Source organism: Pongo abelii, chromosome 19 (assembly GCF_028885655.2).
Source record: "Pongo abelii isolate AG06213 chromosome 19, NHGRI_mPonAbe1-v2.0_pri, whole genome shotgun sequence".
NCBI classification, from domain to species: Eukaryota; Metazoa; Chordata; class Mammalia; order Primates; family Hominidae; genus Pongo; species Pongo abelii.
In genome coordinates, this window is record NC_072004.2 from 25,925,996 (window position 1) to 25,941,944 (window position 15,949).

General features: G+C 38.4%; 1 long non-coding RNA gene across 9 annotated transcripts in view; it reads right to left on the reverse strand.

The window, feature by feature from the left end:
* LOC129051058 (uncharacterized) overlaps positions 1-15,891 on the reverse strand; it is a 92,094-nt gene extending 76,203 nt beyond the window's left edge. For all 9 annotated transcript variants that reach the window (XR_010138139.1, XR_010138138.1, XR_010138135.1 and 6 more), the window contains exons 1-4: positions 15,749-15,891; positions 7,918-8,031; positions 7,394-7,533; positions 2,831-2,869 (exon numbers count right to left, since the gene is read on the reverse strand). This is a non-coding gene — a long non-coding RNA (uncharacterized LOC129051058). The remainder of the gene's footprint in view (positions 1-2,830; positions 2,870-7,393; positions 7,534-7,917; positions 8,032-15,748) is intronic.
* Between the last annotated feature and the right edge of the window lie 58 nt (positions 15,892-15,949).

The following is a 15,949-nucleotide window of genomic DNA, read 5'->3' on the forward strand; positions in this document are numbered from 1 at the left end:
GATACTCAGGAATGGAACTCAGCTCTGCACCAAGCGGACCTAATAGACATCTACAGAACTCTCCACCCCAAATCAACAGAATATATATTTTTTCAGCACCACACCACACCTATTCCAAAATTGACCACATAGTTGGAAGTAAAGCTCTCCTCAGCAAATGTAAAAGAACAGAAATTATAACAAACTGTCTCTCAGACCACAGAGCAATCAAACTAGAACTCTGGATTAAGAAACTCACTCAAAACCACTCAACTACATGGAAACTGAACAACCTGCTCCTGAATGACTACTGGGTACATAATGAAATGAAGGCAGAAATAAAGATGTTCTTTGAAACCAATGAGAACAAAGACACAACGTACCAGAATCTCTGGGACACATTCAAAGCAGTGTGTAGAGGGAAATTTATATCACTAAATGCCCACAAGAGAAAGCAGGAAAGATCCAAAATTGACACCCTAACATCACAATTCAAAGAACTAGAAAAGCAAGAGCAAACACATTCAAAAGCTAGCAGAAGGCAAGAAATAACTAAAATCAGAGCAGAACTGAAGTAAAGAGAGACACAAAAAACCCTTCAAATAATTAATCCAGGAGCTGGTTTTTTGAAAGGATCAACAAAATTGATAGACCGCTAGCAAGACTAATAAAGAAAAAAAAGAAGAATCAAATAGATGCAATAAAAAATGATAAACGGGATATCACCACTGATCCCACAGATATACAAACTACCATCAGAGAATACTACAAACACCTCTATGCAAATAAACTAGAAAATCTAGAGGAAATGGATAAATTCCTGGACACATACACTCTCCCAAGACTAAACCAGAAAGAAGTTGAGTCTCTGAATAGACCAATAACAGGATCTGAAATTGAGGCAATAATCAATAGCTTACCAACCAAAAAGAGTCCAGGACCAGATGGATTCACAGCCGAATTCTACCAGAGGTACAAGGAGGAACTGCTACCATTCCTTCTGAAACTATTCCAATCAATAGAAAAAGAGGGAATCCTCCCTAACTCATTTTATGAGGCCAGCATCATCCTGATACCAAAGCCGGGCAGAGACACAACCAAAAAAGAGAATTTTAGACCAATATCCTTGATGAACATTGATGCAAAAATCCTCAATAAAATACTGGCAAACCGAATCCAGTAGCACATCAAAAAGCTTATCCACCATGATCAAGTGGGCTTCATCCCTGGGATGCAAGGCTGGTTCAATATATGCAAATCAATAAATGTAATCCAGCATATAAAGAGAACCAAAGACAAAAACCACATGATTATCTCAATAGATGCAGAAAAGGCCTTTGACAAAATTCAACAACCCTTCACCAAAGACAAAAACCACATGATTATCTCAATAGATGCAGAAAAGGCCTTTGACAAAATTCAACAACCCTTCATGCTAAAAACTCTCAATAAATTAGGTACTGATGGGACGTATCTCAAAATAATAAGAGCTATCTATGAGAAACCTGCAGCCAATATCATACTGAATGGGCAAAAACTGGAAGCCTTCCCTTTGAAAACTGGCACAAGAGAGGGATGCCCTCTCTCACCACTCCTATTCAACATAGTGTTGGAAGTTCTGGCCAGGGCAATTAGGCAGGAGAAGGAAATAAATAACCTCCTCTTCTTTTCTGAGATTTCCAGACAGTAACTTTTACAGCTCTAATAATGCAGTTCTTTCCCAATTGTTTGGACTATTCTAGTAGATACAAAGCAGTATTTCACCAGCAGATGCTACTGCAGTTCATATGATGATTTCAACCTGAGAATCCCTTTAAAGTTACGCAATACATTTTTTGGAAATAGGGTGAAAGTAGTTTAAGTTTAAAATCCTATAAAATAGATTTACAGTAAATAATTACTTGTTGCAATATCTATCATACTATCTTATATTCACACATGTATTGGTGTCCTAATACATATGTATGAGAGTGAAAGTTACCTGAGGTCAGAGACTGTGCCATATGTTCCCTGCACCACTGGTGCCTACCTCAGCACATGATATACAGTAGATGCTCAAAAAATACTTTCACTTAAAAAACGCACTAAGAATAAATCTTATTAGACATCAAAATATGTATGAGTACAATCTGGGGACATAGTCAGAAGCTCAAAATTCAATCTTATTTATTTTTTATTTGGAGACAGAGTCTCACTCTGTCACCCAGGCTGGAGTTCAGTGGCATGATCTCAGCTTACTGCAACCTTCCTCTCCCAGGTTCAAGTGATTCTCCTGCCTCAGCCTCCAGAGTAGCTGGGATTACAGGTGCACACCAACAGCCCAGCTAATTTTTTTTGGATTTTTAGTAGACACAGGGTTTCACCATGTTGGCCAGGCTGGTCTCAAACTCCTGAGCTCAGGCAATCTGCCCACCTTGGTCTCCCAAAATGCTGGAATTACAGGTGTCAGCCACCACGCACAGCCACAAAATGTTTTAAAGTAGCTTCAAAACCCATTTGCAAATAGGTGTATTCATAACAAGATGAAAATAAGAAAACATTGAGCTTCATATAATAGAAGGGTTCTGCCTGGATTTGCATGTGGCCCCATCATTTGCTGTTGGGCCGTGGTCAGGTTACTTAGCTGCTCTCTGCCTCCACACAGGCTTTATGCCTGTGCATCCCTCATCTATAAAATGGGAATAATAAGAATATCTGACAATTAGAAGTGGAGAAAATATATGTAAAGGCCTTTGAAAAGAGCTTGTCAAAGCTCAATAATTGTCCTCAATAATTGCTCTCAATAAATGTCAGCTATTATTCAATAATAATCATAATCATAAAAATGTATGACTCAAAGAAAGATTCCTACCTCATATCCAGCTTCCCAAAAGAATGTCAGACATTGGACCTGTGAAAGGAATGACACTGAGATGTATTTTCACATTGCTAAGTTGGTTTTTTCTCTTTGCCTTTCAATTTCTGCAGTCCCTACTCTAAGCCCATGGTCCACCTTTTTATTTTTCCTCCTAAAATGTCTTCCCTTCTTGTAAGATTTACTTTTCCTTAAAAAGGGCCCTTTTCATCTACCCACTCTTTTGCCCTTCCCAGAAGCTGGTTAATGGGCACAAAAATACAGTTAGATGGAAGGAACAGAAGAATTTCTAGTGTTCAATGGCACAGTAGGGTGATGATCATTAACAATAACTTATATATTTCAAAATGACTAGAGGAAAGATGGGGGATGTTCTCAACACAAATAAATGATAAATGTTTGAGGTGATGGATATGCAAATTATCCTGATTTGATCACTACACATTGTATGCATGTATCAAAATATCACATGTACCCTAGAAATATGTATAATTGTCATGTATCAATAAAAATAAAAAGGCCTATTTCTCTTTCCTTCCTCCCCACATTCCCTCCTGTCCCAGATATGTGTTGTTCCTGGTGCTCTCCTGCCTCATGTTCAGCCAGCACTGAGCCAGCAGGAAGGATCTCACAGGTCATATCCTGAGATCAACCCTCCACTCCTTCAAGTAACAATCCTCCTGCTTTTAGTCATTTATATCCTTTGGTTCATAGATATTTTGAGTCAAATGCCTTCTAACTACTGACCTACATAACATCCCTTGGTTTTTAAAGATAATACAAAGGGGATTTTAGTAACAATATTGAGTCATCACAGAAGCTAATGAAGATGACAATGAAGTTTACGCATTGACTGACTCTTCTTTTCACAAAAGATTTCACTGCAGCATGCTATGCAGTTTGGTAGCACTTTACCCACAGTAGAATTTATATCAAAATTGGAATCAAGCCTCTCAAACCCTGCCACTCCTCTATCAACTAAGTTTATGGAATATTCTAAGTCTTTGTTGCTTTTTCCACAATGCTCACAACATTTTCACCAGTACTGGATTCCATCCAAAGAAACTACTTTCTTTCCTCATTCATAATAAGCAACAGTAATATATTATTTTATGTATATTATATATGTATTATTATATAATATAAATTCTATTATATATTAATTATATTAAATTATATATTGTAATCTATATTATGTTATTATATATTATAATATATTATATTACATTATTATATAATATATTATATTACATTATTATATATTATAATATATTATATTACATTATTATATATTATAATATATTATATTACATTATAATATATAATAATAGTCTATATTATAATATAATATATAATGATAGTCTATATTATAATATAATATATAAGATTCTATATTATAATGAAATATGTAATAATATTCTATATTATAATATAATATATAAAAATATTCGATATTATAATATAATATAGAATAATATTCGATATTATAATATAATAATATATTATTATATAATATAGAATAATATTCTATATTATAACATTATATATTATAAGAGTCTATATTATAATATTCTATATTATATTATAATATTCTATATAATATTCTATATTATAATATAATGTATAATAATATTCCATATTATATTACAACATTCTATATCATAATAGAATATATATTACAATATTCTGTATCATAATAGAATATATATTACAATATTCTGTATCATAATAGAATATACATTACAATATTCTGTATCATAATAGAATATACATTACAATATTCTGTATCATAATAGAATATATATTACAACATTCTTTATCATAATAGAATATATATTACAATATTCTGTATCATAATAGAATATATGTTACAATATTCTGTATCATAATAGAATATATATTACAATATTCTGTATCATAATAGAATATATATTACAACATTCTCTATCATAATAGAATATATATTACAACATTCTATATCATAATAGAATATATATTACAATATTCTGTATCATAATAGAATATATATTACAATATTCTGTATCATAATAGAATATATGTTACAATATTCTGTATCATAATAGAATATATATTCTATATCATAATATAATAGATATTACAATATTCTATATCATAAGATAATAAGTATTATAATATTCTATATCATAAGATAATAAGTATTATAATATTCTATATCATAAGATAATATGTATTATAATATTCTATATCATAATATAATATGTATTATAATATTCTATATCATAATAGAATATGTATTATAATATTCTGTATCATAATAGAATATGTATTATAATATTCTGTATCATAATAGAATATGTATTATAATATTCTGTATCATAATATAATATGTATTATAGTATTCTATATTATATAAGCAAAAATGATATCTCTTGGTTTTTAAAGATAATACAAAGTGGATTTTAGTAACAATCTTGAGTTGTCACAGAAGCTAAAGAAGTTGCAGATTCCATGAAGCCATCCAAGCATATAAAGCCCATTTCCCTGAGTCCCTTTTCCTTAGCTCAAGGCCACAAAAAATCAGAACATGAATTCCAGACCTCATTTGCAGTATGTCTAAATAATTATGAGTTACAAATAAAGCTAACAAATAGTTAAATATGTTCCATTCTCCTACTTTGATAAATATACTGCCATAATAACCCACAAGGTCAAAGTCGAGTGTAGAAATCTCTGATTCCTTGGTGCCCTGCAAGCTAATGTGGTAGTAAAGGGAGAGCTGATCCTGAGCCCCAGGCTAAACTTTTTTCCATCTAATTCCATTTATTTCCATTAAGATTGCAGCAATTTGGCCGGGTGCGGTGGGTCATGTCTGTAATCCCAGCACTTTGGGAGGCTGAGTCAGACGGATCATCTGCGGTTGGGAGTTCGAGACCATCCTAACCAACGTGGTGAAACACCGTGTCTACTAAAGATACAAAATTAGCTGAATGAGGTGGCATATGCCTATAATGCCAGCTACTCAGGAGGCTGAGGCAGGAGAATCACTTGAACCCAGGAGGCGGAGGTTGTGGTGAGCCGAGATCGTGCCATTGCACTCCAGCCTGGGCAACAAAGAAAAACTCCATCTCCAAAAAACAAACAAACAAAAAGATTGCAGCAATTCACTCACATCTTCGGGCTCCACTTATAATTCTAGTTCTCTTGCTATCTTCACCACAACTGTGGTTCCTTCCTCTGCTAAGGTCTTGAACCCCTCAATGTCATTTATGAGGGTCGGAATCAACTTCTTCCAAACTCCTATTAATGCTGCTATTTTTACCTCCTCTGGTGAATCATGAATGTTCTTAGCGGCATCTATCATAGTGAGTCCTTTCCAGAAGGTTTCCAATTGACTTTGCCCAGATCCATCACAGGAATCATGACCTATGGCAGTAACAGCCTTATAAAATACATTTCTCAAATAATAAGACTTGAAAGTCAAAATGATGCCTCAATCCACGGACGACAGAATAGATGGTGTGTTGGCAGGCATGAAACCAGCATGTGTTTCCCTGTACATCTCCATTAGAGCTCTTTAGTCACCAGGCACATTGTCAAAGAGCTGAAGTATTTGAAATGAATCTTTTTTTCTGAGCTGTAGGTCTCAACAGTGGGGTTAAAATACTCAGTAACCCATGCACTAAGCAGCTCTGATATCATCCAAGTGTTGTTGTTAAATTTTTAGAGTACGGTTAGAGTAGATTAAGCATAGTTCTTGAGAGGTGCCCTAGGATTTATGGAATAGCAAATGAGCATTGGCTTGTAATAAGAAAGTCAGCTTGTCCTTTAAATATTTTTTTTTTCTTGATATAAGGTCTCACTCCATTACCCAGGCTGGATTGCAGTGGCATGATCTTGGCCCACTCCATACTTGACCTCCTTGGCCCCACAATCCTCCCACCTCAGCCTCCTGAGTAGCTGGCACTAGTAGCATGCACCACCATACATGGCGTATTTTTATTTATTTATTTATTTATTAATTTTTGTTAGAGACAGGGTTTCACCATATTGCCCAGGCTGGTCTCAAGCTCCTAAGCGCAAGCCATTCTCCCACTTCAGCCTCACAGAGTGCTGAGATTACGGGCGTGATCCACCCAGTCTGTCCTCTAAATTCGTGTTATGGAGACTCATTTTCATGGTTAAAATGTCCTAAATTGACTGTGGCCTGTTGAGAGGTGGGATGGAGGAAACTACTTATGGAAAATGAAGAAGAAAGGGAAGCACACCAGAAGCAAGAAAGTGTCATCAATTTTTACGTCAAGGACTCCATGATAAAGAGAAAGTACAGGTGGCCTGTTATCATGGGTGACCATTGGACTGTGGACTGCAACTGCATCTACCAGGTTCTTCTGGATAGTCCCATTTTTAAATTTTTGACCTGATATTCATGAACATAGTGCTACTGGTCAGACCTTTGTCCAGGTTTAAGCTTCAGAACATAATGCCTTCATGCAGTGGGAGGCCCGGTTAGGGTTATGATTCTGCCCTAGGGCATCTGCCCCTTCTGACCTGGAGGTAAACTTGGCATCTACCACTTACCTCCACACTTGAACAGGCAAGGATGGGCTGAGCACAGAGGCTCACATCTGTAACTCCAGCACTTTGGGGGGCCAAGGCAGGAGGATCACTTATGGCCAGGAGTTCAAGACCAGCCTGGGCAATATAGTGAGACCTCTTATCTGTAAAAACAAACAAACAAAACTGAGGATGGGTGGGTGACACGGAACAGTTCAACATGGGAAACCATTAATCTGAGAGCTGGAAGGACCCTTAGACCAGCCCCCCCATTAACAGAGGAGACTCTGCCCTGAGATTATAGCCTAAGGTAATGCATTGAGCTTTTCTAGAGATTTGAAAATAATCAATCTTAAACCCCCAAGCATACTGCTACTGTTTGCTATTGAATAATGTTTTCTAGTCTGGGTGTGGTGGCTCCTGCCTGTAATCCCAACACTTTAGAAGGTTGAGGCAAGTGGATCACCTGAGGTCAGGAGTTCGAGACCAGCCTGGCCAACATGGTGAATCCCCGTCTCTACAAAAATACAAAAAATTAGCAGGCCTACCTGTTGCGCGCTGGTAATCCAAGCTGCTTGGGAGGGTGACACAGGAGAATCCTTTGATCCTGGGAGGCATAGGTTACGGTGAGCTGAGATCACACCATCACACTCCAGCCTGGGCTGCAAGAGTCAAATTTCATCTCAAAAATAATGATAATAATAATGTTTTCTACAAGCAAGGAGTTACTTTGTACTGTGAACTAATGTGAAATGATCCGCCATGTGTAAGCTTTTGGATTGATGACAGTTATTTCTAGATCACAGAGGTGGGAATGCTTGTTGATCATCTTCTATGTTGTTTGTTATATTGATTGATTTTTTTAAATTAGCATTTTTATAACAATAAGGTCATAAAAATAAGTAATTAAAATAAAGTAAAGTAACCTAAAAAGGTCAAGCGTGGTGGCTCACACCTGTAATCCCAGCACTTTGGCAGGCCGAGGTGGGTGGATCCCTTGAGGTCAGGAGTTCAGGACCAGCCTGGCCAACGTGGTGAAACCCCATCTCTACTGAAAATACAAAAATTAGTCAGGTGTGGTGGCAGGCACCTGTAATCCCAGCTACTCGGGAGGTTGAGGCAGGAGAATCGCTTGAACCCAGGAGAAGGTGCTTGCAGTGAGCTGAGATTGTGCCATTGCACTCCAGCCTGGGTGACAAGAGCTAAACTCTGTCTCAAAACAAAACAAAATGAAAATCTAAATGTAATTGAGTTGAATATTTACACTTTTAATCGACATTTCAAATTAGATTCTAATTCCATTTAAAAAAGCATGTTATAGAAGCAAATGTACTCAATTATATTAACTCTGTGGTTTCATTTAAGCAATTTGTTTTATGAAGGGACACAAATCCAACCAGATTTTAACAGTGTATAAATATGTGTTTATTAATTTAATTACAACGACAATACTCTCAACTCCCCATTTGAATAAAGGAGAGCATCTGATCTGTGTTCTGGGACAGTGTGCACTATAGGTGTGTGGAAATACCGATGCCCTCAGCTGTGTGGCAGGCTCAGGGGGACCTGGAGTGCAGGAGCCCCTGGGCCATTCACCTCTGGCCACAAAAGTCATTGTTCATTTACCCCCACCTGCTATAGAAATACTATTTTCAGTGGTTGTTATGATGCAAAAGAAAAGAAGCAGGGAGATTTCTTAAACGTTTACATAAAAGATATGTTGGTAAATAAAGTCTACTTTCTTCTGGCTTGACTAAAAATCTATACTAGTATTTATGCCTTTTGGAAATTAGAGATGCCAATTTAAATATTATGAAGCAAAGCAACTGAGTATTAGGTAAGACAGCCAAGTACAACTGCAGAATTGTAGAGGTTATGGGTTACATGTATAAGAATATTTCATAGCAATAATCTTTTAGAACTCTGTGAAGACACTCCACAGTGAAGCAGAAATTAGAACAGAATTAATAATACTGTGTATGCTCTCAGTCCACCAATTTATCAAAACTAGCTTCATGATTCAGGAGGGTGTCTGCTCTTTTGCAATTGGAAGAAAAGAAAGAATATTTTATTTTTTGACTCTTTAGATTTTCTTCACTAACACTATTTCCAAGGCTAAGTAAGGGGGTTGCAAGTAACACCAAGAGAAAAAACCAGTCTTGAGCAGCTTTTTAAAAATGGTCTTTAAATATGGAAAATGAAGCCAGGTGTGGTGGCTCACTCTTGTGATCCCAGCACTTTGGGAGCCTGAGGTGGGAGGATTGCTTGAGGCCAAATGTTTGAGTCCAGCCTGGGCAGCATAGCAAGATCCCCACCATTGCAAAAAATAATAATTTTTTAAAAAATTAGCTGGATGTGGTGGTGCATGCCTTAGAGTCCCAGTTACTTGGGAGGCTGAGGTAGGAGGAGCTCTTGATCCCAGGAGTTCAAGTCTGAAGTAAGCTGTGATTGCACCACTGGCCTCAAGCCTGGGCAACAAAGTGAGACCTCTCTCTTTCTCTCTCTCTCTCTCTCTCTCTCTAAATATACATATATATATATATATATATATATATATATATAAACACACATATGGAAAAGGGAAGGGCCAAGAATATCAAAGACATTGAAGAAGAGGAAAGATTTGTCCTGCCAAATATCAGAACTTTTATAAAGCTACAGCAATTAAGACAGGGTGGTCCTCACTGATAAACTGACTAATGAAACAGAATAGAGAGCTCCCAGGCAAATCTACATAAATTTAATCTTCGATATGTGATGTAGGTGACATGGCAGATCAGCAAGGAAAGAAAGGACTTTTCAATAAATAGAATAGAAAAATAATGGTTATTGATATAAGAAACAAAGTGAAATTATATTCCTACTTCACTCTATATACAAACATTAAATTCCAAATGGACAAAGACTTACATGTCAGAAACAAAACTTTAAAACTTTTAGTAGAAAATGTAAGTGAATGAGACACAAAAAGCCCCTTAACCATTAAAAAAGATTAGACATTTTGACTATCACAAAATTAAGAATTTTTTACATCAAAAAGTGGAAAGATAGGCTGGGCACCATGTCTCAAGCCTGTAATCCCAACAGTACATCACCTGAGGTCAGGAGTTTGAGACCAGGCTGGCCAACATGGTGAAACCCCATCTCTACTAAAAATACAAGAAATTAGACTGGCATTAGTGGCAGACACCTGTAATCCCAGCTACTTGGGAAGCTGAGGCACGAGAATGGTCTGAACCCGGGAGATGGAGGTTGCAGTGAGCCACTGCACTCCAGCCTGAATGACAGAGTGAGACTCTGTCTCAAAAACAAAAAATAGAAATTAAAAAATAAAAGTAAAAAAGTCAAAAGATAAACTATAAATTATAGAAGATATTTGCAGTACCTATAAGCTACAAAAATTAATATCATATCAACTAAGTATAAGGAGCTCCTGTGAATTAATTTTAAAAATAGTAACCCAACACAAAATTGGGAAAAGACATTAATACGGATTTCACGAAAGAGAAAGCCTGCAAAACATAAAAATTTTCTCAACCTCATTAGTAATCAGGGAAATGCACAAGATACTACCATCTATTCTCTCCAAAAATATTAAAAAGATTGACAATACCAAATGTATTAGTCCACATTCACACTGCTGATAAAGACATACCCGAGACAGGGAAGAAAAAGAGGCTTAATTGGATTAAGGGATCCACATGGCTGAGGAGGCCTCAGAGTTATGGCGGTGGATGAACAGCAATTCTTACATGGCAGTGGCAAGAGAATATGAGAAGGAGGAAAAAGAAGCAAAAGACAAAGCCACTAACCCATCAGATCTTGTGAGATTTATTCACTATCACAAGAATAGCATGGGGAAGACCAGCCCCAAAGATTCAACTACCTCTCTTGGTTCCCTCCCTGAACATATGGGAATCCTGATCAATACAACTCAAGTTGAGATGTGGGTAGGGGCATAGACAAACTATGTTATTCTGCTCCTGGCCCCTCCAAATCTGATGTCCTCACATTTCAAAACCAATCATGCCTTCCCAACAGTCCCCCAAAGTCTTAACTAATTTCAGCATTAACCCAAATGCCCGCTGTCCAAAGTCTCATCTGAGACAAGGCAAGTCTCTTCTGCTTATGACCCTGTAAAATCCAAATCAAGCTAGTTACTTCCTAGATACAATGGGGGTACAGGTAATTGAGTAAATACAGCTGTTCCAAATGGGAGTAATTGGCCAAAACAAAGGGGTTACAGGCCCCATGCAAGTCCAAAATCCAGCAAGGTAGTCCAATTTTAAAGCTCCAAAATGATCTCCTTTGACTCCATGTTTCACATCAAGGTCATGCTGATGCAAGACGTCAGCTCCCACAGCCTTGGGTAGTTCTGCCCCTGTGGTTTTAGAGGGTATAGCCCACCTCGTGGCTGTTTACACGGGCTGATGTTGAGTGTCCACAGCTTTTCCAGGCTCATGGTGCAAGCTGTAAGTCAATCTACCATTCTGGGGTCTGGAGGAGAGTGGCCCTCTCCTCACAGCTCCACTAGGAAGTGCCCCAGTAGGGACTCTGTGTAGGGGCTCTGACCCCACATTTCCCTTCTGCACAGCCCTAGCAGAGGTTCTCCATCAGAGCACCACCCCTGCAGCAAACTTCTGCTTGGATATCCAGGTGTTTTCAAACATCCTCTGAAATCTAGGTGGAGGTTTCCAAACCTCAATTCTTGACTTCTATGCATGTGCAGGCTGAACACAACTTGGAAGCTGCCAAGGCTTGGTGCTTGCACTCTCAAGGTCATGGCCTGAGTTCTATGTTGTCCCCTTTCAGCCATGGCTGGAGGGGCTGAAATGCAGAGAAACCAGGCCCTAGACTACACACAGCACAGTGAACCTGGCCCAGCCCAGAAATCCATTTTATCCTCCTAGGCCCCGGGCTTGTGATGGGAGGGGCTGCTATGATGACCTATGACATGTCCTGTAGACATATTCCCCATTGTTTTTGGGATTCACATTCAGCTTCTTGTTACTTATGCAAATTTCTGCAGACAGCTTGGATTTATCCTCAGAAAATGGGATTTTCTTCTCTACCACATTGTCAGGCTGCAAATTTTCCAAAACTGTATGCTCTGCTTCCTTTATAAAACTGAAGACCTTTAACATCACCCAAGTCACCTCTTGAATGCTTTACTGCTTAGAAATTTCTTCCAGCAGATACCCTAAATTATCACTCTCAAGTTCAAAGTTCCACAAATCTCTAGGACAGGGGCAAAATGCTGCCATTCTCTTTGCTAAAACGAGAGTTACATTTGCTCCAGTTCACAACAAGTTCCTCATCTCCATCTGAGACCACCTCAGCCTGGACCTTATTGTTCAAAACACTATCAGCATTTTTGTCAAAGTCATTCAGCAAGTCTCTAGGAGGTTCCAAATTTTCCCACCTTTTCTAGTGTCCTTCTGAGCCCTCCAAACTATTCCAACCTCTGCATGTTGCCAAGTTTCAAAGTCGCTTGCACATTTTGGGGTATCTTTTCAGGAGCACCCCACACCACTGGCATCAATTTACTGTGTTAGTCTGTTTTCACACTGCTGATAAAGACACTCAATTCTGAGAAGAAAAAGAGGTGTAAAGAAAAAGAACTGTAATTGGATTTACAGTCCCACATGGTGGGGGAGGCCTCTGAGTCATGGCAGGAGGTAAAAGGGACTTCTTACATGGCAGCAGCAAGAGAAAATGAGGAGGAAGCCAAAGCAGAATCCCCTGATAAACCCATCAGATCTCATAAGGCTTATTCACTATCATGAGAATAGCACAGGAAAGACTGGCCTCTGTGATTCAGTTACCTCACCCTGGTTCCCTCCCATAACATGTGGGAATTCTGGGAGATAGAATTCAAGCTGAGATTTGGGTGTGGACACAGCCAGACCATATCACCAAATATGGAGAGACTGAATCAACAAGATCATCTCAAACTAATACAGGAGGTGAGAGTTTAAATTAGAACAACCACTTTGGAAAGCAATTTGGATTATCTTATAAATTTGAGCATTCTCATATGTTATGACAAAGTAATTCCTCTACCATAGGCCCTGGAGAAACTCTTGACAATATGTACCAGAAGTAGTTAAAAAAAAATGCTCATGTAATGCCATTCATAACAGCAAATATCTGCAAATAAGCCAAATGTTCATTAATAGGAGAATGGGTAAATTAATAGGAGAATGGGTAAATAAATTATACCCTTAAAAACTAAATACTGTGTCATTTAGGGTAATCATATGTATGCAATAAAACAATGTTTTCTTTAAAGGAAGAGAATCCTAAACATAAATTCAGGGTAGTAGTTACACTCGGGCTGAAGGGTGAAAATCAGGAAAAAGGACAGAGGAGGAGCAGATGTTAGGGTCAGAACCCTAGTTCTTTGGTTGTGTTGTGGGTTCACAAATGATTACCATATTGTTCAAATACATTTACACAGAGGCCCAGGCACAGACAAGGATGAAATAGGAGCCAAGGTGTGCTATGAGCCAAGGATTATGATTAATCCAATTTTGTGCACTTTAAGCCATTTGAAAAACAGAAAAGCAAAACAACAAAATAATTTTTAAGAAATTGAATATAGGGTGCTATGCTCTGAATGTGTCCCCCTAAAATTAATCACCAATGTCATAGGATTAGGAAGGAGGGCTTTTAGGTAGTGATTCAGTCATGAAGGGAGAGTCTTCACGAATGAGTTTAGGATCCTTACACAAGGACTGGAGGGAGTGGGCTTCCCCTGTTTTGCCCTTCCACCTTCTGCCATGTGAGGACACGGTGCATCTCCTCCTGAAGACACAGTGCACAAGATACCATCTTGGATGCAGAGACCAGGCCCTCACCAGACACCAGTCCTGCTGGCACCCTGATCTTGGACTTCTAGCCTATGGAACTGTGAGAAATACATTTCTGTTCTTCAGAAATTACCCAGCCTAGTGTATTTTCTTATATAGTAGCAGAAACTCATTAAGGCATAATGCCTCTTATCATTTTCTTCTACCATTTTCTTTGTTGCCTCTTTAGCACTGGGTCATTTTATATTTGATCCTTCATAATATCTCTTACTTTTGGTTTTTCACATTTCTGTTCCAAGTGTATTCTTAGATATATATTTTCCACGATTAGTATCCAGGTCAGAAAGTCCAGAATATGTTCTTTTAAGGGTTCCATTTCTGCAACAATAAAGTATTAATGCCTCCTGTAAACTAGGTATTTCCTTTCCAATTGTAACTGCCATCTGGAAGCAAAGTAGAATTACAGTCCATGAGTGTGGAGGTGATTTTTCAAGTATCTAGAGTATGGTTAAATGCTGGTTTTTAATGACACAGATACATTGATTGCTTGGCACACTAGGGTATCAGTTGCTAGTTATCTCTGTATTTATCCATATTGTTACAGAGGGAAAGTACAGACCGTGAAGTTGGACCAGCTGTCATACCCACAACATTTGGGGAGCTTTGATTTTTTTTTAACCTTTAGCTGCTTAACTGTAACACGTAGCAGCTCAGGTGAAAAGCATCTTTATTGTGGGGACTTTCCCTTAGTGCTCTGTGGCACAAAAGTGCAGACCTATGTAGAAGCATTTAAGTATTTTGTGCATCAACAGGAAAATTAAAGGAACAAATTCTTATTGTATCCTTTAGTCCCTGAAGACAAAACCACAGTGACAGTAACTGGGTCATGGCATTGTATTCAGAGAGGGTCAGCCTTGGTCTTTGAGAGAGAAACCCCTTTACCCCACCATCAAGACTCACTGAGCAGATGGGAAAGTTCAGGTGGAACATGCAGTGAATAGCAAACATGGTGACAGGGGCTCACTGCCATGCACTGCCATGCCTGCCATGGTCAGCAGACCTGTCTTCTACTTGACAACAGGCAAGTGAGAAACATTTTCTTGGAGATTTTCTTGATTCTTCCCAGTTGTGGCAGGATGGACTGACTTAGAGGAGCTCAGGAAGGTTGTTAAACAACACAGAAACACAAGACGAATTGTACTCCTCATCACGCCTATGTTAGAGCAGCAGGTCCTTGAAGCCTCAGCCACTCCTGGACACAGCATAATGCCCCTAATGATTTGAAATTTGGCTGCTAATCCCTGTATCCAGGGACAAAAAGAGACATAAACAACAAAAAGTTATAAAATAAGTGTGCCTAACATCTGCTTATTGTGGGAGGTAGGGATTTAAGATATAAGAATTTAGCTGCATGTGGAAGCTCACACCTGTAATCTCAGCACATTGGGAGGCCAACGCAGGAGGACAGCTTGAGCCCAGGTGTTTGACATGAGCCAGGCAACATAGTAAGTCCCCATTCGTACAAAAATATTTTTGAAGAAAAGTAGTTGAGTGTGCGGGCACATACCTGTAGTCCCAGGTACGTGGGACGCTGAGGCAAGAAAATTGCTTAAGCCTGGCAGATTGAGGCTGTAGTGAGCTATGATCACAACAATGCACGCCAGCCTGTGAGTCCGGAGACCCGAAACGGCACCCTCAAGCAGGGTCCACCTCCACCCTCAAGCAGGGTCCACCTCCACCAGTAGAAATCGGCTCAAGGAGGTCCTGA